At 41.1% G+C, this 27,385-nt stretch overlaps 1 protein-coding gene across 2 annotated transcripts in view; it reads left to right on the top strand.

Annotated features, from left to right (window-relative positions):
• LOC120515064 (interferon-induced protein 44-like) overlaps nt 1–27,385 on the top strand; it is an 82,960-nt gene that overhangs the window by 109 nt on the left and 55,466 nt on the right. The window contains exons 1-2 of one of the 2 annotated variants that reach the window (XM_039735783.1): nt 22,565–22,584; nt 25,062–25,130. The gene's annotated coding sequence lies outside the window, so the exon portion shown is untranslated. Of the gene's footprint in view, nt 1–22,564; nt 22,585–25,061; nt 25,131–27,385 lie in introns of those variants that run through there. The other variant, XM_039735784.1, reaches the window with a different exon arrangement.

The following is a 27,385-nucleotide window of genomic DNA, read 5'->3' as shown; positions in this document are numbered from 1 at the left end:
TTCATTCATTCAGGAGAGCAACCTTTGTAAATGCTTCTGTACTTGTAAAGTATTAGTTAGCAATCACATATTCTGCTATAGATTTGAACATTATGGCTGGAACTGATTATATTGTCTGTAATTTGTATAGAAAAATATGTACAATGTATTAAAAATACAGTGCAAAGCACACACACATTTTACACACTTTGAAGTTCTGGTCCTTACACTGCAGTGGTGCTTTTATTCTGTAGCTTGGTGTGCCAACTTCTTGGCCTGGCAGACAAAGTTCACCTCTGCTATGGAGGCACACATGGAGACAGCAGAGAATTTACACTGAAAGTTATATGTTTGCAAATGAAAAGGACAATTAAGGTAGAATTAAAGAAAAGGTTTTATAAAAATTTATTCATTTAGGTAATACGTTCTTTCATGTGATTTGCTATTGAACATTTGTGACTCCCAGAGGCCCCAGTTTTATTCTTCTGTGTCGTTGTGCATCCCTTAACCCTGTCATGCAGCGGACTCAGCTCAGGTTACAGTGGCAGTTAAAGAAAATCCTAACAAGTTTTATTTTCTTATTCACAGCATTAAACAGGAAAAGTAAAAAAAACGTATGCCAGTCCACTTTAGACCGAGTGAGAGTTGTGCCTCTGGGTGTTTCAGAAGTGAGTGTTCTGGGTGAACGCATTAAAACATTAGAGACAGCCTGGAAAAGCTGATTACAAATACAATCAAAGGGTTTTCATTTATTAAAGGGTAAGAGGAACTCAGAGTGAAAGATTAAAGGTTTTATATCAATAGTGGGTGAACCAAGAATTTAGTGGTAATTTGAAATATACCAGAGCGGCATCTTTAGGTTGAACTGGGCAGGTTTTATATGTTATTGGAGTCTTGATTTAAAGTATCTTCCACTGCAAGCCCTCACCTTAGGTCTCTGTGGAATAAAAATCATTACAGTCTAGAAGTGACCTAAAATACCTGCAGATATTGGACTGCATGTGAGCTCAGGAAAAGTCAACCATTTGTCCATAAATGATCCTTAGAATGCTACATTTAAAAGTAATTGTAAGTAACTGTTGTTAATTAAGATTGCTACGAGAGTACTTGTGTGTAAACCAGATGATCACAGGTACAATACTGACAGTGCATTTTAGTGACAATTCAAGGCATTAACGTTCGGATTATACAGTTTGTACCTCAGTCCGCACACACCTACCTAATACAACTGTGTCAAGCAGGAGAATTAGCTGCACGTGAAATGCTGAGAACGGTGCCCTGGAAAAGTCAGTCTGCTTAAAGTGCCACCAAAGAGTCGCAAAGGGGACAAGAATAAGAACAACGAGAAGAGACAATCACAACACAAATAATAACCGAATGCTGATTTTATATTAAGAATCACTCAGCACACAATCCACACTCAGGCCCGATAAAGTTCAACAGCGATGAAGGCAGCAGTGGGCTGAAGTTCTCCTGCTCCTCTGGTTGTTGTTTTCTTCAGTTGCTGCTGAATTGTGCAGACGTTCAGAGGGTGGAAAGTGAAAGGGGCCGCAGCTCAAACGTCCCAGGGCAGACTGGCTCTTTGGTTGTGGTCCTTCAGTGATCCTGCGGTGAAGTAATTGTGGGGATCTCGAGTGTCAGATCACAATAAACCTTTTTAGAGCTTTAAGTTCATACTAGCCATGCCACCCGTCTCAGAGGGTTTGAAATCAAAGTAGTTAACGTGACCTGAGAGTCAACATTTGCAGCGCATCATCTATTAGACTGAAGCATGGAGCAATAAAATGCATTGCATTCCAACAGATAGCACATCACAAATATTTATAGTAGTTAAATGCTTTGCATTTTCATTCCAACAGATGGAGTGTCACAAATATTAGCTCTGCTTTGGTACATCCCATACCAAATGGCACATAACAGAGACATGGCAACGGACAGACGCTTTGACAGGCTCTTGTGCTTTTATTAAGGTGGATGAGCTGATTTCTGTTGGATGATCTCAGTGTTCATGTTTGCAGTGCAGTGTTCCTCTCATCCATCCATCCATCCATCCATCCATCCATCCATCCATCCTCTTCCGCTTATCCAAGGTTGGGTCAGGGAGCAGCACCTTGAGCAGAGATACCCAGACTTCCCACTCCCGCCACTTCTTCTAGCTCTTCCAGGGAATCCCAAGGCCATGCCAGCCGGGAGACATAGTCCCTCCAGCGTGTCCTAGGTCTTCCCAGGGGCCTCCCTACTGGTTAGGCGTGCCTGGAACACCTCACCAGGGAGGCATCCAGGAGGCATCCTGATCAGATGCCCAAGCCTCCCTCATCTGACTGCTCTTGATGCGGAGGAGCAGTGGCTCTACTCTGAGCTTCTCACCCTATCTTTAAGGGAAAGCCCAGACATCCCGCATGTATTCATGATCTCGTTCTTCGGTCACTACCCATAGCTCATGACCATAGGTGAGGGTAGGAGCGTAGATCGACTGGTAAATTGAGAGCTTTGCCTTACGGCTCAACTCCTTTTCACCATGACAGACCGATGCAGAGCCCGCATCACTGTGGACGCCGCACTGATCTGCCTGTCGATCGCGACGCTCCATTCTTTCCTCACATGTGAACAAGACCCCAAGATACTTGAACTCCTCCCCAACCCTGAGAGGGCACTTCACCCTTTCCGGCTGAGGACAATGCTCGGATTTGGAGGTGCTGATTCCCATCCCAGCCACTTCACACTCAGCTGCGAACCGATCCAGAGAGAGTTGAAGATCACAGCCTGATGAAGCAAACAGGACATCATCATCTGCAAAAGCAGTGACCCAATCCTGAGTCCACCAAACCGGACCCCCTCAACACCCTGGCTGCGCCTAGAAATTCTGTCTATAAAAGTTATGAACAGAATTGGTGACAAAGGGCAGCCCTGGTGAGTCCAACTCTCACTGGAAACGGGTTCGACTTACTGCCGGCAATGCAGACCAGGCTCTGACACCAGTTGTACAGGGACCAAACAGCCCTTATCAGGGGTCTAGTACCCCATACTCCCGAGCACCTCCACAGGATTCCCGAAGGACACGGTCGAATGCCTTTATGTAGATTGGTTAGGCAAACTCCCATGCACCCTCCAGGACCCTGCTAAGGGTGTAGTGCTAGTCCACTGTTCCACCAGGATGAAAACCACACTGTTCCTCCTGAATCTGAGGTTCGACTTTCCAATGGATCTTCCTCTCCAGGACCCCGAATAGACTTTTCCAGGAGACTGAGGAGTGTGATCCCTCTGTAGTTGGAAAAGAGAGGGACCACCACCCGGTCTGCCAATCCAGAGGCACTGTCCCAATGTCCATGCGATGTTGCAGAGACATGTCAACCAAGACAGTCCTACAACATCCAGAGCCTTGAGGAACTCCGGGCGTATCTCATCCACCCACGGGGCCCTGCCACCAAGGAGTTTTTTGACCACCTCGGTGACCTCAGAGTCCCCAGGCTCTGCTTCCTCATTGGAAGGCATGTTAGTGGGATTGAGGAGGTCTTCGAAGTACTCCCCTCCCACCAACCCATAACGCGTCCTGAGTCGAGGTCAGCAGCGCACCGTCCCGACCATATACGGTGTTGACACTGCACTGCTTCCCCTCCTGAGATGCGGACGCCGGGACCAGAATCTCCTTGAAGCCGTCCGAAAGTCGTTCTCCATGGCCTCCCCAAACTTCCCACGCCCGAGTTTTGCCTCAGCAACCACGAAGCCGCATTCCGCTTCGGCCTGCGGTACCTATTAGCTGCCTTTGGTGTCCCACAGGACAAAGGGTCCGGTAGGACTCCTTCTTCAGTTTGACAGCATCCCTCACTGCGGTGTCGGGATTGCCACCACGACAGGCACCGACTACCTTACAGCCACAGCTCTGGTCAGCTGCCTAAACAATAGAGGCACGGAACATGGCCCAATCGGACTCGATGTCCCCACCTCCCTCGGGGCGTGGTCAAAGTTCTGCTGGAGTGGGAGTTGAAGCTACTTCTGACAGGGGACTCTGTCAGACGTTCCCAGCAGACCCTCACAACACGTTTGGGCCTACCAGGCCTGACCGGCATCCTCCCTCACCATCAAAGCCAACTCACCACCAGGTGGTGGTCAGTTGACAGCTCCGCCCCTCTCTTCACCCGAGTGGTCCGACAACACGACCACAAAGTTGATCATCAAACTGAAGCCTAGGGGTGTCCTTGTGCCAATTACACATATGAACACCCCTATGCTTGAATATGGTGTTCGTTATGAACAATCCGTGGCGAGCACAGAAGTCCAATAACAAAACACCGCTCGGGTTCAGATCGGGGGGGCCATTCCTCCCAATCACGCCCTTCCAGGTCTCACTGTTATTGCCCACGTGAGCATTGAAGTCTCCCAGCAGAACGAGGGAGTCCCCAGAAGGTATGCCCTCTAGCACCCCCTCCAGGGACTCCAAAAGGGTGGATACCAGACTGTTGTTTGGGCGCATATGCACAAACAACAGTCAGGATCCCCCCTCCACCTGAAGCGGAGGGAGGCTACCCTCGCCCACGGGGTAAACCCCAATGAACAGGCTCCAAGTCCGGGGCAATAAGTATGGCCACACCCGCCAGCGCCTCTCACCGGTGGCAACCCAGAGTGGTAGAGAGTCCAGCCCTTTTCAGAAGGAGATTGGTTCCAGAGTCCAAGTTGTGTGTCGAGGTGAGCCCGACAATATCTAGCTGGAACCTCTCGACCTCGCGCACTAGCTCAGGCTCTTTCCCCTTCAGAGAGGTGACATTCCACGTCCCAAGAGCCAGTTTCTGTAGCCAGGGATCAGACCGCCAAGGTCCCTGCCTTCGGCACCACCCGACTCACACTGCACCTGACCTCCTTGGGCCCTCCCACAGGTGGTGAGCCCAAGGGAAGGAGGGACCCACGTTGTCTCTTGGGCTGTGCCCGGCTGAGCCCCCATGGGTGCAGGCCCGGCCACCAGGCACTCGCCATCGAGCCCCAACTCCAGGCCTGGCTTCAGAGGGGGCTCGGTGACCCGCATCCGAGCAAGGGAAAACATCGTTCAAGTTTTTGTTCTTCATAGGAGGTTTGGTTGAACCGCTCTTTGTCTCATCCCTCACCTAGGACCAGTTTGCCTTGGGTGACCCTACCAGGGGCATAAAGTCCCCGGACAACAGAGCTCCTAGGGTTATTGGGACACGAAACCCTCCACCACGATAGGTGGTGGCTCGAGGAGGGCAGTGTTCCTCTGTCTCTGCTAAATGCCAAAACAAACAGGTATAGCCATCCATTGATTTTAACGTGTGATCCACTGGGGCAAGTATAAAATGGTCAGATTGTCACCCACTTATTTACCTAATATGGGGAATAGACTCGGCTCTGAGGAAAGGAAGATTTCCCAGAATTGCTCAGCCAACCAGTTTAAGTGAACACCTCTACAAATTAGGCATCACACCCCAATTCTGGGAGTCTTTTCTTTAGGACTTTAAGTACATGGACATGCCATTTTAGGTCTGTAGAATTTATTAATTGTACCTTTGTAATTCACAATTTTGTACATTTGCACATTGGTAGCTTCATTTCCATTATGATATACTACGTGAATTGATAAAAGTATTTATTTACCATATTTTGGCTGTAATAGATTACTTGTGAAATAATAACCTACATCTTAAATAGATTTTTTCTGTTATATGCCATTTGATGTGTTAGCAGTGCATAAAAGCAGTGTGAATGTTTACAATGCACCATCTGTTGGATAACAGAGACATAGCATCTGGATGGACGGCTGTTAATCAGTTTAACTAGGAGCTATAGTGTGTTCAATTGTGCTAGAAATCTCTGGAGACAAAAACCTTTCTTATCTTTACTTCTGTCAGAGCCCAAGAAATGCAGACTGATACAGCATAATGCTGAAGAGAAAAAGCACAAAAGTATAATAAAAAGAAAAGCAATAATAATGCAACAGTCCTAAAATGTAGATGTAAAATTATATTGTACATGAAAGAATAATATTTCAGAAAATTAAAACATATTACTTTTCTACATGAACAGGTCATTCAGCCCAATGAAGTTTGCCAGTTCTAATAATCTAATTTTGACCTTTGAAGGTCCCCAAATTCAAACTCTCATCCACACTACTTGCTAACTTGTTCATTTGTTTGTGGCTCCACATGTGAAGAAAAGATTCCAAAGATTTCAAGGTGTACCCTTCCAAAGCTCCCAACTGCCCCGTGTTCTTCTTGAACTCAATTTTAATGTAACAGTCTGGATCCATTCAACCCATTCCTTTAATAAATTTGAACACTTTAATCAGGTCTCCTTTTAATCTCCATTTGCATTCACTCATATGGAGTTCAGTTTGGAGTTAAGCGCAAATCTAATTAAAAACACAAATCATAGTTATGTACAGTAATATGAAAAGTTTGTGAACCCTCTCAGCCTACATAATAATCGACTCTCCTTTCCACTAAAAGGATAACAGTGGTGCGTCTTTCATTACCCAGGAACATCTGAGTACTGCGGTGTTTTCTGAACAAAGATTTTTAGTGACGCAGTATTTAGTTGTATGAAATTAAATTAAATGTGAAAATGTTTCTGTGCAAAATGTGGTTTTCCTTGTCACTTTGCTGATTTGAATGCCTGTCACTGCTCAGTGCTGATTACTTGCAACACCAAATTGGTTGGATGAGCTCGTCAAGCCTTGAACTTCACAGACAGGAGTGTCCAATCATGAGTGGTCAAAGGTATTTAAGGTGGTCAATCGCAAGTTGTGCTTCCTTTCATTTGACTCTCCTCTGAAGAGTGACAGACAGCATGGGATCCTCAAAGCAACTCTCCAAAGATCTGAAAACAAAGATTGTTGAGTCTCCTGGTTTAGGGGAAGGCTACAAAAAGCCATCTCAGAGGTTTAAACTGTCAGTTTCAACTGTAAGGAATGGAATCAGGAAATGGAAGGCCACAGGCACAGTTGCTGTTAAACCAACACAGCAGGTCTGGCAGGCCAAGAAAAATACAGGATCGCATATGAGCAGGATTGCGAGAATGGATACAGACAACCCACAGATCACCTCCAAAGACCTGCAAGAACATCTCACTACAGATGGTGTATCTGTACGTTATATCGTTGTATATATATATATTGTGGCGAAATGCCTGGAAGGACCGAAGAGGGACTACGCCTCCTCCGACCACAAGGGGCAGCTGCCCTGGTTGGTATGGGGACCACGGGAACAGAGCATGGAAGCTCGACCCTGCAGGGACCGTGCTCACTGCCAGGGGCCCAGATGCCTGAAGAGCCCTGGATCGTCAGCACTTCCTCCACACCTGGAGGTGCTGGTGGAAGGAATACCAGGGACACCCGGAGCGCTTCTGGGTGCTCAGCTGGCACTTCTGCCAAACCAGGAAGTGCTGGCAGAAGTTCATCAGGAGACACCTGGAGTACATCCGAGTGAACATAAAGGGCTGCCTCCCTCCATTCGATAGCTGGAGTCGGGTGGAAGTGGACGTAGCTTGGAGGAGAGGAGTGGAGGTGGCCAGGAAGAGAGGCATTGTTGTGAAAGGCCTGGACTGAGGGGTGATTGGTGCAAGGGCACTGGGTTGTGCATAATGCACTTGTATATAAGTAAATATGAATAAACGTGTGCTTGGGTGTAAAACCATCGGTGTCTGCCTGTCTGTGTCCGGGCTGCTTTCCACAATATTTACATATATTTACTTTGACTGTCTTTGGACTGTGGGAGGAAATCGACACCCAGAGGAAACCCACAGACACAGGAAGAACATGCAAAAGACATGCAGGTTAGGTGCATTGGCGATTCTAAATTGTCCCTAGTGTGTGTCTTGTGTGTGTGCGCTCTGCAGTGGGCTGGCGCCCTGCCCAGGGTTTGTCTCCTGCCTTCGCGCCCTGTGTTGAGAGGGATTGGCTCCAGCAGACCCCGTGACCCTGTAGTTAGGATATAGCGGGTTGGATAATGGATGGATGGGTATATATATATATATATATATATATTGTGATAAGATGCTTCCACAAGAAAATATCTTCCACGCAAAATAAAGGTTTGGGGTTTGTCCCAGATATTGTCGTCCAGACAAATGAAAGAAAACTTGATTCATAAAATTGTTTTATTCTCTCCAATGTCTTATCAGAGCCTAAATGGGCTCCTAGAAGGTGAGCATATGCTAATTCACATACTTTCACGAAAAGTACGTGGAATTAGCAACAAAGCTGTCACTTCGCCCGTGTTCTGCCACTCTATATAACAGATCATTTTAATTACAAAGAACGGCTTGGTGGCATGGGATCCAGAGTTGTATAACCTCGGTGGATACTACTGCATTCCTAGCAAATTTTAAATAATCATCATTCCATTGTTCTCTTTAAAAGGAAGATGGTGTTAATAGGAATGGTGTAGACAAATCTTGTATGGGATCCCTTGCAAGTTCAATGGGAGGGCTTCAGTCTCCACCTCCTCTCGACAACTGTATCAGCTCCGCAGAGGATGATGGGACATCAAAATTTTCACAATGGGTACCAGTGTGAGTCCGTGCTACTGAGGGACACGGTGTGGAGGCAGCCGAGTATCATTCTCCATTACTAAGCCCAAATTTTTATAGGTACAGTGACGTTATTACGCTGTTAATTTTATTCCAGTCCCTTCCCAATATGACTGGAAAAGGAGGTCGGTAATACAGCCATGGCCATAGTAGTTATTTTTATATTTACCAAGACCACACATCTGGCTGTTTTATAATATTTGATGTCTCCATGAACACATTTCAGACTAGTTTTTAATTTAGTCCACTGTTGCGGTAACACGAAACGGGTAACAAAAATAGAGATGTTACTCCCGGAATCGAACATTGCCCTTACCTTCCTGCCATTTATAACCACTACACCTGTATATGGAAGAGACAAAGGGTTAGTCCCAGTGGCACAATACCTCTCTCCCTTAACTAGAGAACAATCCATCGGCTCATAAGTGCAGTTAGGGGACAGATGTCCGATCTCCCCACACTTGAAACAGCGAGGAAGACCGCTAGTCTGTCCCTTCTATGGACGGCAGGTATGGGAAGTTGCCGGGTGAGCTCAGGAGCTGCACCCGCACCTGTTGAGTTCGACGAGTGGACTGTTCCAACTGCCCCGATTTACAGGCCGCCCAATGACACTCCAGCTATTCTAATCAAGGTGTCCATATCTTCATAATCATGTTTCCGGACTTGCTTGGCGATATGGTTAGGAGGGCATGTATGAAGGTTTCACACGCTAGTAGTTCGCCATCTTGTTTGAGGAGTTAATATCGGGCCGTAGCGACGACACACTTTCCCCAGGCTTCAAGCCCTGGGTTCTTAATGGCCTTTAGGGTCAAACTGCCACTCCCTCCATTCCTTCGCCTGCTGTTCCGGTGACACACCATAGCGCTTGAACACCTCTAATTTAAGAGCGCCGTAATCAGCAGCCTGCTCCTCAGTTAAGTGGGAATAAGCCCTCTGTGCCGTCCCCTTCAGATAGGGAGCCAGTTGATACACCCATTCCGACCTCGGGCAAGCGTTCGCTTAGCGGTCTGTTCAAAAATCAAAAGTAGGTCTCAATATCATCCGATTCAGTTAGTGTAGTCAACTGAATCGGTAATACCGAGCCACCTCTGTCCATACACCAGCAAGGGAACGAGCCTCGGCTTCTGCCAATTGGGTTCGCTTCTCCCATCTGGATCTTCAGCATCTGGAGGTCACCCATGATTGTGGTAAGCACAGTGTTCAGGTCCCGTTCTTCAGTCATCGTAAACAAATCCTGCCGGCTAATTTGTGATAAGATGCTTCCACAAGAAAATATTTCCACACAAAATAAAGGTTTGGGGTTTGTCCAGATATTGTCGTCCAGACAAATTAAAGAAAAGGTTGATTCATAAGACTTTTCAGTACAAAATGAATGATCAACTGCAAACAAGATGGCGTTTATATAGCAGGATGGATTATGGGACAGGAAATGGTTGGCAGGAAGTGACGCATTGGAGGGGGAAACGGAACCAGCGTCATCAGGATTGGACAGGAGCAATGGATTGATGGAGCCGGAAGTGGCGTCATCAGAGTGGACCGGAAGTGATGTCGTGATGGCCATTTTGAACCCGCAGTGAGACTTCTTATTTTTTCTTCAAATTTTCTGTAGGTGAAGAGAGATTAAGGTAAGCATCACGTGATAACCTTTTGTCTCATGGGATGTTTCACTCACCTTTGGGCTCTTTGACTGCCTCCAACTCCAATTCTAATATAAAACCTGGTCGCTCTTCATGTCAGTCCCAATAATGAACACACAAAGTCTTCTATAACTAAAGATACACAGATTCTCAGAGAGTTTTGACCATATTGAATAAATCATTCAAACTGTGAAACTGAAGGTTGGAAAAAGTAAGTGAACCCTCAGCTAAGGACTTTTTAAAAGCTAATTGCAGTCCAATTTAGTACACCTGGAGTCCATTTAATGAAACATTTAATGTGGCCTAGAATGACTTTGATTGATTAAAAACACAATAAAGTTTGAGTTTGAGCTTTTGACAAGAAGTATATCCAGATGGGAATCATGCATCACACAAAAGAGCTGTCTGAAGAGTCACGATGGAGAATTGTTCATCTACATAAGGCTGAAAAGGGTTACAAAGTCATCTCAGAGATTTGAGATATTCATCAGTCTACTGTTAGGCAAGTTGTCTATAAATGGAGACCAGTTGATATTGTGGCTACTCTGCCTAGAAGTGGGCCCTGCCAAGATGACCCCAAGAGCACAACACAAAGTCAGCAACGAGGTAAAGAAGAACCCTAGAGTGACAGAAAAGGACTTGAAGAAGTCTTTAGAAGTGGCTAACATCTCTGTTCACGAGTCAACTACACGCAAAACATTGAAGAAGAAAAGAGTCCATGGCAGGACACCATGAAGCCTATTAAAAAGAACATTGCTGAACGCCTGAAGTTTGTGAAAGAGCACTTGGACACTCAACAAGCGGTACTGGGAAAATGTTTTGTGGAGTGATGAAACCAAAATTGAACTATTTGGGAGAAACAAGCAGAACTTAATTTGGCGTAAAAGGGCATTGCATATCAACATCAAGACATCATCCCTACAGTAAAGTATGGTGGAGGGAACATCATGATTGGGCCTGCTTTGCTGCATCAGGGCCTGGACAACTTGCCATCACTGAGGGGGAAAATGAATTCACAAGTTTATCAACAAATTCTCCAGGATAATGTGAGGGTGTCTGTCCGTCAACTTAAGCTCAGAAGATGCTGTGTAATGCAGCACGCACAATGAGCCCAAACATCGCAGCAAAGCCACAGTACGATGGCTTCAGAAGAACAAACTCTGCCTTTTGGAGTGACCCAGTCAGATGCCAGATCTCAGTCCTATTGAATGACTTGAAGAGAGAGAACCACACACAGAAGACAACCAAAGAATATGGAAGAGTTCAGGCAGTTCTGTAGGGAAGAATGGGCTCAAATTCCCCCAAACGCACAATGTGCAGGTCTGATCTGCAGTTACAGGAAGCGCCTGGTTGAGGTCATTGCTGCCAAAGGAGGGTCGACCAGTTATTAAATCCCAAGGTTCACTTACTTTTTCCACTACCACTGTGAACGTTGAATGCATTTGTAAAATAAAGACATGAAAGAGTAGAATTGTTTGTGTGTCATTGGCTTAAGCTCATTGTGTCTTTCAGAACCTGTGACTCTGATGAAGATCAGATCACTTTTTATGACCAAATCATACAGTAGACCAGATCATTCCAAAGGGTTCACATACTTTTTACTTTGACTGTTTAATATACAATCATATTGTTCTCAGCTCAGCACGGTAGTCCCAGACCAAGTTGTGTTCATTGTAATGTGGCCCCTGACACACTCTGCAGCATTCAGCTGTTTTACAGTCCAGTGTAAGAAGCTGTTTCAGGTGACGTGACTTGTGCAGCTTCACTTTCAACGTCCCCATCATCTGCATTTTACTTCTTTACAATTTCTTGCCCAGAAAATTCAGGATCTGATGTCACCAGAAGTGTTAATCTACAATACATTTCTCAGTTGTTCATCGTTTGTCTCACTGCATGCCTCTCAGTCTCTCTGACTCGTCATCTGCCATCAATGACAGGACTCTTTAAAGGCTTTATATGCTGATAAGTGTCAGAGGAACTCTAAACTCATAAATACCTAAATAATGAGTGTCACAATAGAAATGCTGCTGCTAAAAAACACTTTTGTGTTTTCTGTCCACTTCTTGTTCTGTAAGATTTGATATCAGGTAATGTGGGTTGTTCAGTTTCAGGCTGTGCAGCCCCCTTCAGCTTTATTATCCTTCTCTCTTTTCTAAACTCTGTTGTTCTACAATTTCTACCCACAACATTCATGATCTAATGGCGCCAGATGTATCACGATGTATTGTTCTCTCTGACAACTAATGTACTATCAATGACTGTCCTGTTTCAAGCAATACTATCCACTTGCAGAGCACAGCACCATATGTCACCACAGTTTCAGACCCTTCGTAACATTACTTCGGAAGGTTTCGCCAGTCTCGGCAAGTAAGTCTTCTCAAGTCAGAACTGACATCCCACAGTGTGAGGATGGAGAATCGAAGATAACTTTAGGAAGGTTTCGCAGGTCCCGGAAAGTAACGTTGGGTCAAGGACCGTTCAGAAATGAAAAGATAAAACTGAGAAGGAAAAACACTACAACAAACTAAATAATACACATCCTTGTGAAGTTCGGAGGGTTTCTGCCATCGTCGGTCATACATCAAACTAAACAATGCAGATCATTTCTGTGAAATACACTAGTAACATTTACATTGTGTTTGGGTCTGTGGGAACCATTTAATATGTCGACAAAATTAAAATCGTAAGATTTGTGTTATTTGAAAATAGTTTTCGTTTACATTCATGAAACAAAATATACAATATAATTACAATGTTTTCACTGCGTGAGATTTTATTAAAACGTTAATAATAAAAGTGATTACATTTTTTAAAATGTACTATGCATGCGTGCAATATTGTTCTTAAACATGAATGTAAGTAAACGGCAATACATGTTATATACCGAATTATGCTATTGTAAAAGGTTAAAATGTAATGTGCATAAAATAAGACACCTTAATATTTTTTATTTTTTGCTAATATTTTCTAGTGTTTTCAATGTCAAATTCATAGTGCTTGGTGCGCTGAACACTGTGTCAAGTAAAATACCCAAACAGTTCACTAGATGGCACTATCGTTAGGGACAAACCCTAAAACACCACAGAGGCAAGCGCGGCAGATTAAATCCTGCAGCCAAATGGAACGCAAGCTAAAGTTTGTGCCTCTTTGTTTGTAACTACAGGGTTTGGGAATACTCTTCTCCCTGACACCCACCAGGCCAGGAGGGTAACACTATATATTGCCTTACATAAACTGCTCTAGTTTTGTCACTTATTATTATAAGCCACCAAAAAATACTATTAATAACCCTAATTTATTTATATAGCACCCTTCCTATGTCCAAAATTCAGAAAGAACAAGACCTATATAACATTGGCTACAGATATCTCCACTAAATAAAGATAAATACAGGATATACAAAACATTCAAATAGAATAAAAGACAATAATCCAGACTAAAATACAACATATAATACTACAATACATTTTTGAACAAATAACATAATTTGTGATAATGCAAACCCTGAGTGCCGAGGGGTAAACTGAAAGAAGGGGCAGAATGTCAGGTCTGTTTAATGTCCTCCTAAACGAATGAGTTAAAACAAATGAATGGAATCAGCTGATGTCATTAATTTTGGGATGTCATTCTACAGTCAGGGCGCTATATACAGCTGAAGGCCCTGCTGTCACCCACAGAGTGCAGGTTAGTGGGGGGCACAGAATGAGAGGACCTTAGTGGGCAGGTCAGTAACAGAATTTGATATTCAGTCCTGTAAGACACAGGGAGCAGTGAAGGTGCAGCAGGATAATAATAATAATAATAATAATTCATTACATTTATATAGCGCTTTTCTCAGTATGGCTGTGATGTGCTTGCTGTCGGTGGTCCGTGTCAGGATTCTTGCAGTTGAGTTTTGAATCAGCTGGAGCTGTGATATAAGATTAGAAGGGCACCTGCCAGTAGTGACTCACAATAATCAATGCTGGATGTGATAACAGCAGGGACAAGATTCTCACCATTAGAAAAGGACAGGAATGAGCAAACATAAGAAAGGTGACGCAGGTGGAAGTTCCTTAATGTGGCTTACATGGCTGAAATAAGAAAAGGAGGAATCAAAGTGACACGAGATTCTTTGCAGTAAAAGGACGTCTGATGAGATCATCACCCAGAATGGTTTAAGAGGAGCTTGTTTTCTTAAGTTGCACTTTAGTTGCACTCTGCAGGAGTTCAGTTACGTTGCAATTAAATTTTAAAGAGTTTTGCTCTGTTCAAGTTTTAATTTAATTTCACTGAAGCAAATTGTGAGCTGAGAAGGCTGTGATGAAGTGTCACTTTTAACATTGAAACAGATCTAAACATCATCTGCGTAAAAATGATAAGCCAGTCCAAAGCTCTGAATAACTTGCTCAAGGGGAAGGGTACAGAAGAGCAGAGGATGTCATTTCATTAACAAAGGGAAGTCTGATGGAGGAAATCCTGTGAGGTTACCCTGGATATGACATAAGCTGCATGGCCACAATGCCATATGCAATAACGTTTACACAAATTGGGACAGGAGCTCCTCAAGATGAAGGTAACAATGCTTAGCACAATAAGGAAACATAAGCCAGAGCTCCCATCTCAACTGCTGGCCACACAGAATAGGCCAGTGAAGACCTTCACGTTTGTCTAAACAAATGGCACATCCTTGGTGCACAATGTGATCTGCACGGGGATAGGAGATGCCATGGCCAGAAATGATCATGGACGCTATGCTACAAAAGAGGAGTGGAGAATTTAGACAAAACATTGTGCTGGATGCTGGCCACAGGCAATTTTTTCAACATATTGAACATCTCATAAAAATACTTGTGTCATCTGGACAACCTTGAACTGAGACTGGAACAGGAGAAGGAGACAGAGCCATCTTGAAGGGCAGGGTAAACCATTGGTGACACCTCACCTCATCTACAGCCATTGTGTTGATTCAACAGTCCAATCCACAGAGGAACCAATGACGGTACCCGTAGTGTGTATGCATTGTGAGTGTGTTTGTGTGTCTCACTGAGTGAACTGTACAGTTATTACAGGATTGTGTAGAAAATGAAAATATTCAGTTCTGCTTGATAAACACAGGATGTGATCTGAGGGTGAAGAGTAAACAAGTTATTTACAATGCTTGTTAAAATAAAGTGACCATCTGATTTAAAAAAAAAAGTCCCTCAATAGTACATACATGAAAAAATGTAATCATACTGTAAGTTGAGATTTAACACAATTATATTTCAAGCTTCTCAAAGAGAAATTAAAATATGATGTTTGTAGACTACTGTATTTGTGAAGGACTGAAGTGTGAGGCTGGCTATCTAAAACTATCACTGAGTGTATTTCAGTAATGTGTGTAGTGACTTACAAACCACAATATTACATTATTGCACAGCAGCATCTTCATAATGTCTAAGACCTCAAATCTTTCACTGCTGTACCAAAATAATGTTCTGTCCTCCAAGGAAACCCTCAAAAACACTACATTATTCCAAAAGGAGACATTTTTACTAATTTTCGTGTTTGTTCTGTGATGAAATATTTTTAAAATTATTTTAAAAGAGCCTTTAGATAGCACTAAGTGGGCTTTAAAAATACTAACATAGTAAGAAGAACGAATATCAATATTTTAAAATGAGCAGCAGACCCAAAAAAAGACTTAAATAAAGAGTTAAATAGTTTATTTTCAAAAACTACCCACCATCAAAGGAAAACAGAAAAATCAAAGTATTATAAACTGAAATCAACAGAGTATTAATCTATACTAATAAAGGCAAAGCCCTCACTGACTGACTGACTCACTGACTGACTGACTGACTCACTCACTAATTCTCCAACTTCCCGTGTGGTAGAAGGCTGAAATTTGGCTGGCTCATTCCTTACAGCTTACTTACAAAAGTTAAGCAGGTTTCATTTCAAAATTCTACGCATAATGGTCATAACTGGAAGGTGTTTTTCTCCATTTACTGTGATGGAGTTGAGCTTGAAAGCCGTGGGGGCGGAGTTTCGTGACATCATCACGCCTCCCACCTAATCACGTGAACTGACTGTCAACGCAATGCGAGAAAACCAGGAAGAGCTCCAAAAGCGCTGAAGAAAACATGCATTATATAATTGAGAAGGCAGCAAACAATAAGAAGCGAAGCGAGTGACTTATACTACCATATTCATGAGTGCTGCTACCTCGGAAAGAAAGCACGATGTAAACCTAAACTTTAAATTAAGTTCATAGACAGGCTGCCGCTGCGCTTCTCATGCCCACAGGTAATGCGGGATACAAGTTTAATGAGAGGACGAGGATATAAACGAGAGTTTTGATCACTTTGTAACAAAGGGGTGTGCTTATGCAAATTCTGAGAGACTGTGTTTGTGGGGGGATTGACAGTTAAGGCGGTGGGGAGTCACGCCATCATCTCCCTCCCATTCACCTCATTTCGCTCTGAGCTGAGCTCCGCGGCTAACACCGTCTTCCGAAGCAACTTTGTCAGACTGCCACCAAATACAGAAAAATCCACAAGTTAATACACACGCTGTCTCTAGAGTTTCTCCACACTGAATCCTCCAGGCACTACTTACAAAAGGTCACATTGACAATCGCACAGCTGAGAAGCTTCGATGCATGTGCTCCATAACGCGTTAAAAATATAAAGTCATTGTTGGAATAAATGAAGTCAAAACTTAAAGTCAAAACTTGAATATATAAAGTCAGCTCGGAATATATTGTCACGCTTGCATCACAGATTTGAACAGAGACACAGGAGGTCGTAGAAACAAGAAGGATTTTTATTCAAACACTGCAAACACATGAGCTTAAACGTGCTCCATGACAAGTCAGAGATGACAGTTCCGCTAGGAGCAGAGAGAGAGAGATAAAAGCAAGCAAACAATCAATTTTCAACTGACAGGCGCTGCACAAGGCTTTTAAGTTAGCGGAGTATCACGCGAGGTTTGCATTACGCGTTATAGCGCAAGTGAGAAAGTAAGGAGCAATGTGAGGGTAGTCTGTGTTTCAGGGGTTGTGGTTTGCCCAGGGGCGCCTGTCTCTATTTGGGTGCGATCAGCCCTCTAGTTCACACCCTCCCCCTCGGCTTTATTCACATTCCCGTGAATCAAGCGACTCTCTGTACCAGGTTCATTTAGTCGTGATAATACGTCTGCGTTGACGTGTTCAGAACCTGGTCGATGTTTTACTGTGAAACGGTAAAAGTTGTAAGCCCAGAAACCATCTCATGAGGCGAGAGTTTGTATCTTTCTGTCGGTATAACCATTGAAGTGGAGCATGATAAGTTACCAAAGTGAAGTTTCGTCCCCACAAGTAATAGCTAAGCCCTCCAGCTCACAATATAAAGTAAGCGCTGGAATATATAAAGTCAAAACTTCAATCTATAAAGTCATCGCCGGAATATACAAAGTCAGTGCTGCAATATCCATCCATTTCCCAACCCGTTGAATCCGACCACAGGGTCACGGGGGTCTGCTGGAGCCAATCCCAGCCAACACTGGGCGCAAGGCAGGAACCATCATTTTCAAAACATTAACCGAACAGTGTTTTTTTAATTTATTTTTCTGAATACGTTTTTGTTAACTTACTTCAGTTCACAGTCGTTTCAATCAATATATTTTGACTTTGACTTTATATATTCAGGAATGAGTTTATATACTCCGATGTTGACTTTATATAATCAGTAATGACTGTATAAAATCCGACGCTATATATTCCGACAATGACTTTATATATTCAGAAAATCAATGTATTTGCCTGTTTTGCACCCATAGTATATGTGTGTGTATATATGTACACATGTATATATATATATGCCAGCAACACTCATGACAATGACAAAACAATTACGTTGTCAATCATGTTACGTTATTATTAAAATGTTTCCTTTTCTTTTTACTTCTCCGCTAGAAGCGGGTATTTTGCTATATATATATATATATATATATATATATATATATATATATAGATATAGATATATATAGATATATATACACTGCTCACAAAAATTAAAGGAACACTTTAAAGACACACATTAGATACATCAGATCTCAATATGAAGTTGGATATCTATACAAATAACAACCGGCAATGTCTTAGGAACAAAAGGATGCCAAGTCTTTAATGGAAATAAAAGTTTTCTGCCTACAGAGGGCTCTAGTTGTGTAGACACCCTAAAATCAGAGTGAAATGAAGATGTGGCAGGCTAGTCCGTTTTTGACAACGTCGGGGCATGCTCCTAATGAGACGACGGATGGTGTCTTGTGGCATTTCCTCCCAGATCTGTATGAGGGCATCCCTGAGCAGTTGTACAGTCTGAGGAGCAACCTGGCGCCTAATGGACCGAAACATAATGTCCACAGATGTTCTATTGGGTTTAAGTCAGGGGATCGTGAAGGCCATTCAATTGTTTCAATTCCTTCATCAATGCAAAACTAGTGAAGAAACAGTCAGAAAAGATGAGGAGGGAAAATGTCAGTGGCCTCCACCTGTTAAACCATTCCTGTTTTGGGGGTCATCTCATTGTTGCCCCTCTAGTGCATCTGTTGTTAATTTCATTAACACCACAGCAGCTGAAACTGATTAACAACCCCTCTGCTACTTAACTGACCAGATTAATATCCCATAAGTTTCATTGACTTTATGCTATACTCTGATTAAAAAGTGTTCCTTTAATTTTTTGAGCAGTATATATATATATATATATATATATATATATATATATATATATATATATATATAGATATATATATATATATATATATATATATATATATAGATATATATATAGATATAGATATGACAACAACACTCATATCAATGACAAAACAATTACATTAACAATCATGTTATGTTATTTTTACATTTTTCCTTTTCTTTTCATAACTTCTTTAACACACTACTCTCGCTGCGAGGCGCGGGTATTTTGCTATATATATAATATATGAATGACCTCCAAAGAGCGCTGAGACTTTTGATCACGTGAACGTGTGTACAAAAACTGGGGTCTCCTGCCCAGCAAAAGTCGAGCAGCCAGCGCGCGTGCATAGCTGTGCCGGCCTTTGAGACGCTGACTGCGCTTCTGCCTTAAGTCAAAGTGAGCACTTTTAATTTTTTTCATCCTCCCCCTGCGCTATAGCCCAGACAAGTGCAAACACGGGACCCCTTTTCTACACCACGGCAAAATAATATTAAGGCGATTCACACTTTCTTTGCACGTATACGATTATGAGGTCCTCACCTCGGATTATGAAGACACGCACACGAGTGGAGGACTGACAGTGCCATCACAGCCGATTAATGGCGAGGACGTCTCACCAGTCTACACAAGACCCACCGCGACTGTCCTCAAAAGGCGATCATAACGTCAGCGAACACATCTCTCTATACTATATAAAAGAAAAAGGCAACTTTCCTTTCTTTACACCTTTTATCCCAAACCAAAGCCTTTTCTCTTAACAGTGCAGAGGACACAAAACTAATTTTCTTTAAATGCCGGTAAGGCACATTACCAGAGGCACAAATTTGAACGTTCACATAGAAAATGTAATTTCTATACCACAGCCGTCGTGTAGCGCCTTTCAAAAGGGATCTGCTACGAGAGATGATCCATATACATTTTAGCTGCTGTTAGTTACTTACCTGTTGTGTTACACCGTCTTTAAAATGGAGTTTACCCGCAACCACCCAGTAGGGCTCAATGTACCTGTACTTCTTAAAACGTTAATGTTTTACTGTTTAATAACTTATAGACTATATTTTATTATTTTTCCCTTGCACTCAGTGACCAAAGCTATACACACACATATAGACACATACAAACATACACACAAGTATATATATATGTGTATATATATGTATGTATGTATATATATATATATATATACTGTATATAAACACACACACACCTATCTACATTATATATATATATATATATACGCACACACATACATACACACACACACACACATATATATATTTGTGTGTGTGTGTGTATGTATGTATGTGTGTGTTTATATGATGTAGATAGGTATGTATATATATATATATATATATGTGTATATGTAGATATGTACTGTATATACATATGTATATATGTATATAGATATGAAGATATGTATGTGTATATATACATATGTAGACTCAAACCCATTATGACAGCAGTAATCCAAGCTGTAAGAAAACAGTAAAAGGAGGCGTGTCAGACGTCATGGTACATTTTCTGATGCAGCTAGACGAAAATAACTTTGTGACGCGCCAAATACACAAAACAATTACTTTGACAATCATGTTACGTTATTTTTAAAATTTTTCCTTTTCTTTTTCATACCTTCTTTAACACACTACTTCTCCATGGTAGGCGGGTATTCTGCTAGTGCACAATAAAATACAAGTAACAATCAATGTAGCAACAGACAATAATTATACTGATTAATTATATATGCAGTTTACTTTAAGTTTCATTTTATCCAAACATTCCTGAGTGAAAAGTTCCATATCATCCCTAAACTGAAAAATAAATAAAAAGGGTTCTTTTGCCAAAATTAAATATTCAGTTTCACTTCTTCGATTTATGTCCTGGAGAGCTCGGCTTTGGTCCTCCTCCTCCATCTCCAGAAAATGGAGCCTCAGACACGCATCTCTGAACAACTGTCTATGTTGGCAAACCATTTTACTGCAGTGTGGAGGTCCTTTTGTATCAGTAGTTCCTTTAGATAAAGACCTCAAAGAGAATTAAACAAAACATGTATTTCTACATGCCTATTTAAATAATATAAGATATTACATACTGTATATACCTCCTCACTGCTCTGGGTCTCATTCACACTCTCCAGTGCCCCTTTATTGAATGTCTTTGTCCTGTAAGAAATATTCACACCTTAGAGAGAGAGAGAGAGAGAGAGAGAGAGAGAGAGAGAGAGAGACAGAGAGAGAGAGAGAGAGAGAGAGAGAGAGAGAGAGAGAGACAGAGAGAGAGAGAGAGAGACAGAGAGAGAGAGACAGAGAGAGAGAGAGAGAGAGAGAGACAGAGAGAGAGAGAGAGAGAGAGAGACAGAGAGAGAGAGAGAGAGAGAGAGAGAGAGAGAGAGAAGAGAGAGAGAGAGAGAGAGACAGAGAGAGAGAGAGAGAGAGAGAGAGAGAGAAGAGAGAGAGAGAGAGAGAGACAGAGAGAGAGACAGAGAGAGAAAGAGAGACAGATAGAGAGAGACAGAGAGAGACCTTCCAACAGCAAATTTCTCCAATAGAATGAAGCAGCAGCACCTCCTGATCAACGGTAAATCACACTGACATGCAGAGGGAGGGTAAAACAAAGACCATTAAAACCAGTAACAGATATTAACAAATAATCAGAGACATAAGTGAAAGCTTACAGCTGTGAAGTCAAATGACAATTCCAAGGCAAGGTGCAGAGCATACTGTGAGCACAGAAAAGAATTATTTCAAATTAATATTTCATCCATTTGCATACAGTGCAGTGCACACTCTACTTATTGCAATTTATTTCTAGTGGTTCTTTGGTGGTTGACAGAGCGTTCTGTTTGTGATTTTCAAAGTCACTTCCTACATATTGTAGTCTGGCAGTAGGTCAGTGATAACGCTGTGATGGTCTGCAGTCTAAACCACATCTGTGGATGGTGAAACCTAAAATGTGTAACAGTATAAATTGTTATAATGTAGAATACCGAGTTAAAAGTCTATGTACCAGTACTGCACATACATTTAAAATAAACTCTCAAATGAACTTACCTTCATGGAGAACTGCCTTCTTGAAATGACTCTTCAAATGTTTTTTTTTTTTTAATTTTCCAGTTTGGAGGGCTTAAAACATTACCACTACAAAAAGGACAATGGAACAAGGTGCACATCTGTTGCATTGAGTCAGCAGTGGTACTGACTCTCCCAATTGAATAGTTATGTGTTTCTATAAAATGACAAAAAGGAGGATGGCTTTAGCAAGTTTAAATTCTGTATCTACAGTAATCACTCACAATACTAAATAACTGTTTTAATCAAGCAATCAAATTTGAATTATTTTGTGCATTTTACAATTAGTATTGTCACAAAGCAGCTTTAAATATTTCAGGCCATAAACCTGGAGACAAAAATCTTGGTGTCAGTACCAGATTATTATTGAACAAAATAAAAGATGGTCTGTTTTGTTTTACACAAATTAAAAATAATATAGCAAGTTTAAAAAGAAAAGACAAAGGACAAATAGGAATGTAGATTCATTGTAAATTTTACTTATTGAACTGACTAAACAAATATATTTTTATCCTAGATTTGAAGGCTGACAGACTTTGGGAGGGTTGTTCCTAAAACAGTGTGCTTTACAAACTACTGTTTTATTTCCAGCTACAGCTTTTTTTATTCTAGAGACAACAAGATATCCCACTTCCTGTAAGAGTGACTGTAAGGAATTTAAAGGTAACTCAAATATTGAGATCCTTAACTATGCAAAGTGATACATGTGATCACCAGTACCTAATAATTCAATACAAAATACAAAATTTGCAGAAAGAAAATGTAAAGAAAGCAAAACAGGGTGATATATACTGTTCATATTTCCTGGCTCTTGTAAGCTCTTCAGCCGCTGTATTTTGAATTAAATTAAGTCTGTTATCAGCCACAAAGCCTTATAGTGATCCATGTAGAAGTAATAAAAGCACAGATAAGTTATTTAGCATCATGGAATGCTAACATAATCTAAGTTTTGCAATATTTCTTAAGTAAAATGAAGACTACTCTAGATACATGTTTAGTATGTGTATCAAATGAAAGATCATCATTTTACTGTAGATATACCCAAGTTTAGAATTAGTGTATTGTGAGTGATGGGGTGCCATCAACAGACATGTTACATTCAGATTGACATTTTAGCAGCTTTCGAACCAATGACTAGCACTTCTGTTTTTTTAGAATTCAACAAATGAAAATTTCAAGGAATCTACTTTCTAACAGGTAAACCTCTATTTTAGAACACTGAGATGGTTCATGTAGTTGATCAGATGAATATCATGGTCTATAGTATCAAATGTGGCACTTACTGTAGATGTAATACTATGGGCCTAAAAATGCAACCTGGTCAGTGGAGTGCGAATCATTGAATACTTTGACTAAAGCAGTACCTGGGTAAAAATGTTACAAGAGATTACTTTTATTTGCAAAATATAGAGAACCACTTACCTACACCTTTCTAAATTTTAGAAATACAAGAAAGATTAGAAAATTGGTCTATAATTTGATAGATCACAGATTTTTTTTTACATTAAGAAGAGGTTATTAGCCAGTATAAATAATGTAGGTACATATCCAAGATTTAAAAACTAATTTATAATACTTAAATGTGGCTTACTAAAGAGAAAGAAAAGATCTTTCACAAATGTAGTAAGAAAATGAAGGAAGATTTAGACTTGTTAACTAATGCACCAAATTCTGAACATTCAATTTGGGCAAAGGATTTTAATTTCTCAGCTTTCTTAAAAGCAACATCATTTGACACTACTTCACTGGCTAAATAAGAAAACATAATTTATTATAAAGTGGTGTAGAATTTTGAAGCTTATCCCTAGATTACTTTCTCATTTGAAGACTTAATGTTCACTTCTTAACCTAACAGGAATATGTTTATTGTTTCATTTTCATTAAAAAGTCGCACCACCCCAAAAAGAAAATAATTAAAAGTTAAATAAACACTACGTTAACATTCGTTAGAAATGAATGGGTGGATGGATGGCTGGATGAATACAATTTATAAAATATATAACAAACAATAAAACGGAACTTAAAAGATCTTAATTTAAGTTGAAATATCGTCTTAAAGTACTGGGAATTTTCCCTTCATCAAAAACATAGACTGAACTTTGTGCAAAATGCATTTTATCGTATTTTGCTGACAATGCAACATTAAGTGTCGATTTCCCCAGTTTTACGAGGCAAACAACCGTGAACCAGTGTTGCAGTCATTAACAATTAGCTCGCCAGCCAAAGATTACATACATGTAAACGTAAATTTAACTTTTCAAACTGTTTTGATATAGTTAAGAATAACAGTAATAATAATAATACCATGTTGTTTTCTGTCATATTTTGTTTGTGCTTGAAAATGCTCTGCTCGTATAAAACTGAGACTTGTGTTCGATAAAAGGAGGCGCTTGTTTTCACTTTGCCTAGAAATGAAAACGCCACTCCGGTCTACAACTGCGGGTCTAAAACTGCGTGACGATGGTACTGTGGCTCTGCAAGTGGATGCTTCTCGCTTCAAGGGCTTGCTGTGCCGATAATCAGCGCTTTTTTCTTCTCTGTTTCCCGTCTAAACTTGTAAATGCCTATATAAAAGTAACAAGATAGAAATGTAGCCATAATGAACATTTAGAGATACAAAGACAGGTTTAAAAAGCAGGTTTTGTTCGAGTGCTGTTTATAAACACAGCGCTCAAAATGCACAGTAAAAAATACTGACACATTACTGCACTCAGGGTCGCTAGTGACCTTATATGGTTTAGATGAATAAATGATCAAAATAAAATAATTTTAAACTATTTTTGTAGCAAATTCATGTGGATGACATGAATGAGCCATCTGGGAAGTTGTATCCACACTGTATCATGTGACCCAAAGAGAGCTGTAAATATGGCGTCACCGAGGTATGTATACAAGGATTAACGGAGTAGTGTGATACAAATATTTACAGTAAACAAAGGTTGCTCTGCTGTCTCTATGAAGGATTGCGTCCATTTTGCCAAAAGCTTGTAAATCCTATCCTACAGGTGGTCTCCTTTATTAACTGTGTTATTTAAATCTGATAGTGATTTGGGATAAGTGGCATGTGACTCCCTATTATGATGTGGTTGTCGATGAAAATAAAAACTAACAAACAGATAAAATCTTTGTTTAATTCATAGATGAAATGGTCCAGACATCCAAAAGCCCCTGATTGAAAAACCATGGAGGATTCAGGAATTTAGTGTAAAGTGAGTAACTTAATTGGACACTTTGTGAGGTGATGTGATGAAAACACCCAGAGATACAAATGTGCTAAAAGATGAGTCGTTCACCTGTTTTTGCAGAGCAGTTGGTGGAGAGAAAGGTGGGCTGGAAGGGCAAGGATGTGTCAGTATATTCACTGCAATTCACACTTGTTCTGTGACTTTAAATAAAGGTGTAATGACTGCCTAGGTCATAAGAGGGCAGCATCCCAGACTTCTATTTTTTTAGAGAGGGGGTTAAGAGGGAAATATGTATGTGTGCGTGTGTGTAAGCAGGCATGGAAAACGTTTTTAACTGCTGGGTATTCAGAGTAGAAGCTGCAGTCTCCCATCACTTTTGGTATCAGATTTGTCACTTAAATACAATACAATACATGCAATACAATTTATTTTTATATAGCCCAAAATTTCATAAGGAGTGCCGCAATGGGCTTTAACAGGCCTTGTCTATTGACAGCCCCCAGCCTTGACTCTCTAATAAGGCAAGAAAAACTCCCAAAACCCTTGTAGGGAAAAAATGGAAGAAATCTCAGGAAAGGCAGTTCAAAGAGAGCCCTTTCCGTGTAGGTTGGGCATGCAGTGGGTGTCAAAAATACAATACGATGGTACAATAGTAATATTACCAGTACAGAGCAGAATGCAAGAGTATCTGATATTACGTAATAAGATTCAGAATTGTTCAGAGTCCTGGAGACCTCGCCATCAAAGTGGCACACCCCTACTGGCCATTGCACAGCTGAATCAGTGACGCCAGCCAATATAATGAAAGGACGCCTCTACCTGATGACTCCAGCACTCCTCCATCAGAGATGACTTTTCCATAGGCAGGCAGACAACTTGGCAGTAAGTCAGTGGGACCAAGTGGCACATTTGAGTACTGAGAAGAAAAGCAGAATAGGGGCATCTGTTATAGTGGCAGGCAGACCACGCCACAGTTTAGAGGCCCTGTAACTAAAAGCTCGACCTCCCACTGTTATTTTATGAATCCTTAGAATCCTAAGCAGACCGGCATCTTGAGATCTTAATGTGCGCTCAGGTTTGTAAGTCATGATAAGTTCAGACCAGTAAGCGGACCTCCGCCATTTAATGCTTTATATGTTAAAAGGAGGATTTTGAAATCTGCCCTAAACTTAACTGGGAGCCACTGTAAGGATTTAAGAACTGGAGTTATGTGTTCGTATTCTCTAGTTCTTGTGATAATTCTTGCAGCAGCATTTTGGATTAACTGGAGGCTGAATAGAGAACAGTTTGAACATCCAGTGAACACCGCATTGCAGGAGTCAATCCTACTAGAGATAAATGCAGGAATTAATTTCTCAGAATCCTGTTTATTTAGAAAGCGCCTTCATTTCCAAACATTTTTAAGATGGAAGAAACCTGATTTGATCAACTTTGTAATGTAAGGCTTTAAATGACCTGCTAGAGTCAAAGACAACGCTGAGATTGCAGGCTGATTCAATAAAGTTAATGGTGATTTCAACTGCAGTGTTGCTAGATGTGTCTTTATCATGTTAATGAATGTCAATGTCAATTTATTTATATAGCACATTTAAGTGCTATACAATAAGAGAAGAAAAACATACAATTAACATAAAAAACATAAATAAAATGCAATACATAATAAATAGAAGTATGATTAGATAATCATAATGAGGAAACCATCAATATTACTGAAGGTCACGGAAAGCAAGTGAATAGAAAGGAGTCTTTAATCTCGTTTTGAACAGTTTAATTGAAGCCGACTCCTTTATGTTACGAGGTAAAAGTTCCACAGGAGAGGTACACAGCTAGTTGTCCCCTTAGTGTGACACTTGGTATGAGGGACAACAAGAGACAACTGACCAGAAAATCTAAGCACTCTGGATGGCTGGTGGAAAACACACAATTCAGATAAGTAAGCAGGAGCAGCCCATGTAAAGATATAAAAACTAGCAACAAGATTTTAAAATCAATTTGAAAACTGACGGGCAGCAGCCAGTGTAAAGAAGCTAATATTGGAGAAACAGAATCAGACTTTCTGATGAATGAATGAAATGTGACCAAAAACTACTGTGTGGTCCCTCTGCTACCTGACCTGTACTGATGTGGGCAGGAACAGGAATGGGTTTAGTATTTGGTTTTAGAAGTTGGTTCTTCTAGCCTACTTAGTCTTACAGTATTTGATGGCTGTTTAGCTCTGTATTTGCTTAATATATTATTTAGGATATTCATTCATTTCATTTTGTAATTTCAGTTATTGT

The sequence above is a fragment of the Polypterus senegalus genome, chromosome 14, assembly GCF_016835505.1.
Source record: "Polypterus senegalus isolate Bchr_013 chromosome 14, ASM1683550v1, whole genome shotgun sequence".
In the NCBI taxonomy this organism is placed as follows: Eukaryota; Metazoa; Chordata; class Cladistia; order Polypteriformes; family Polypteridae; genus Polypterus; species Polypterus senegalus.
This window is presented reverse-complemented; position numbering and strand designations above follow the sequence as displayed.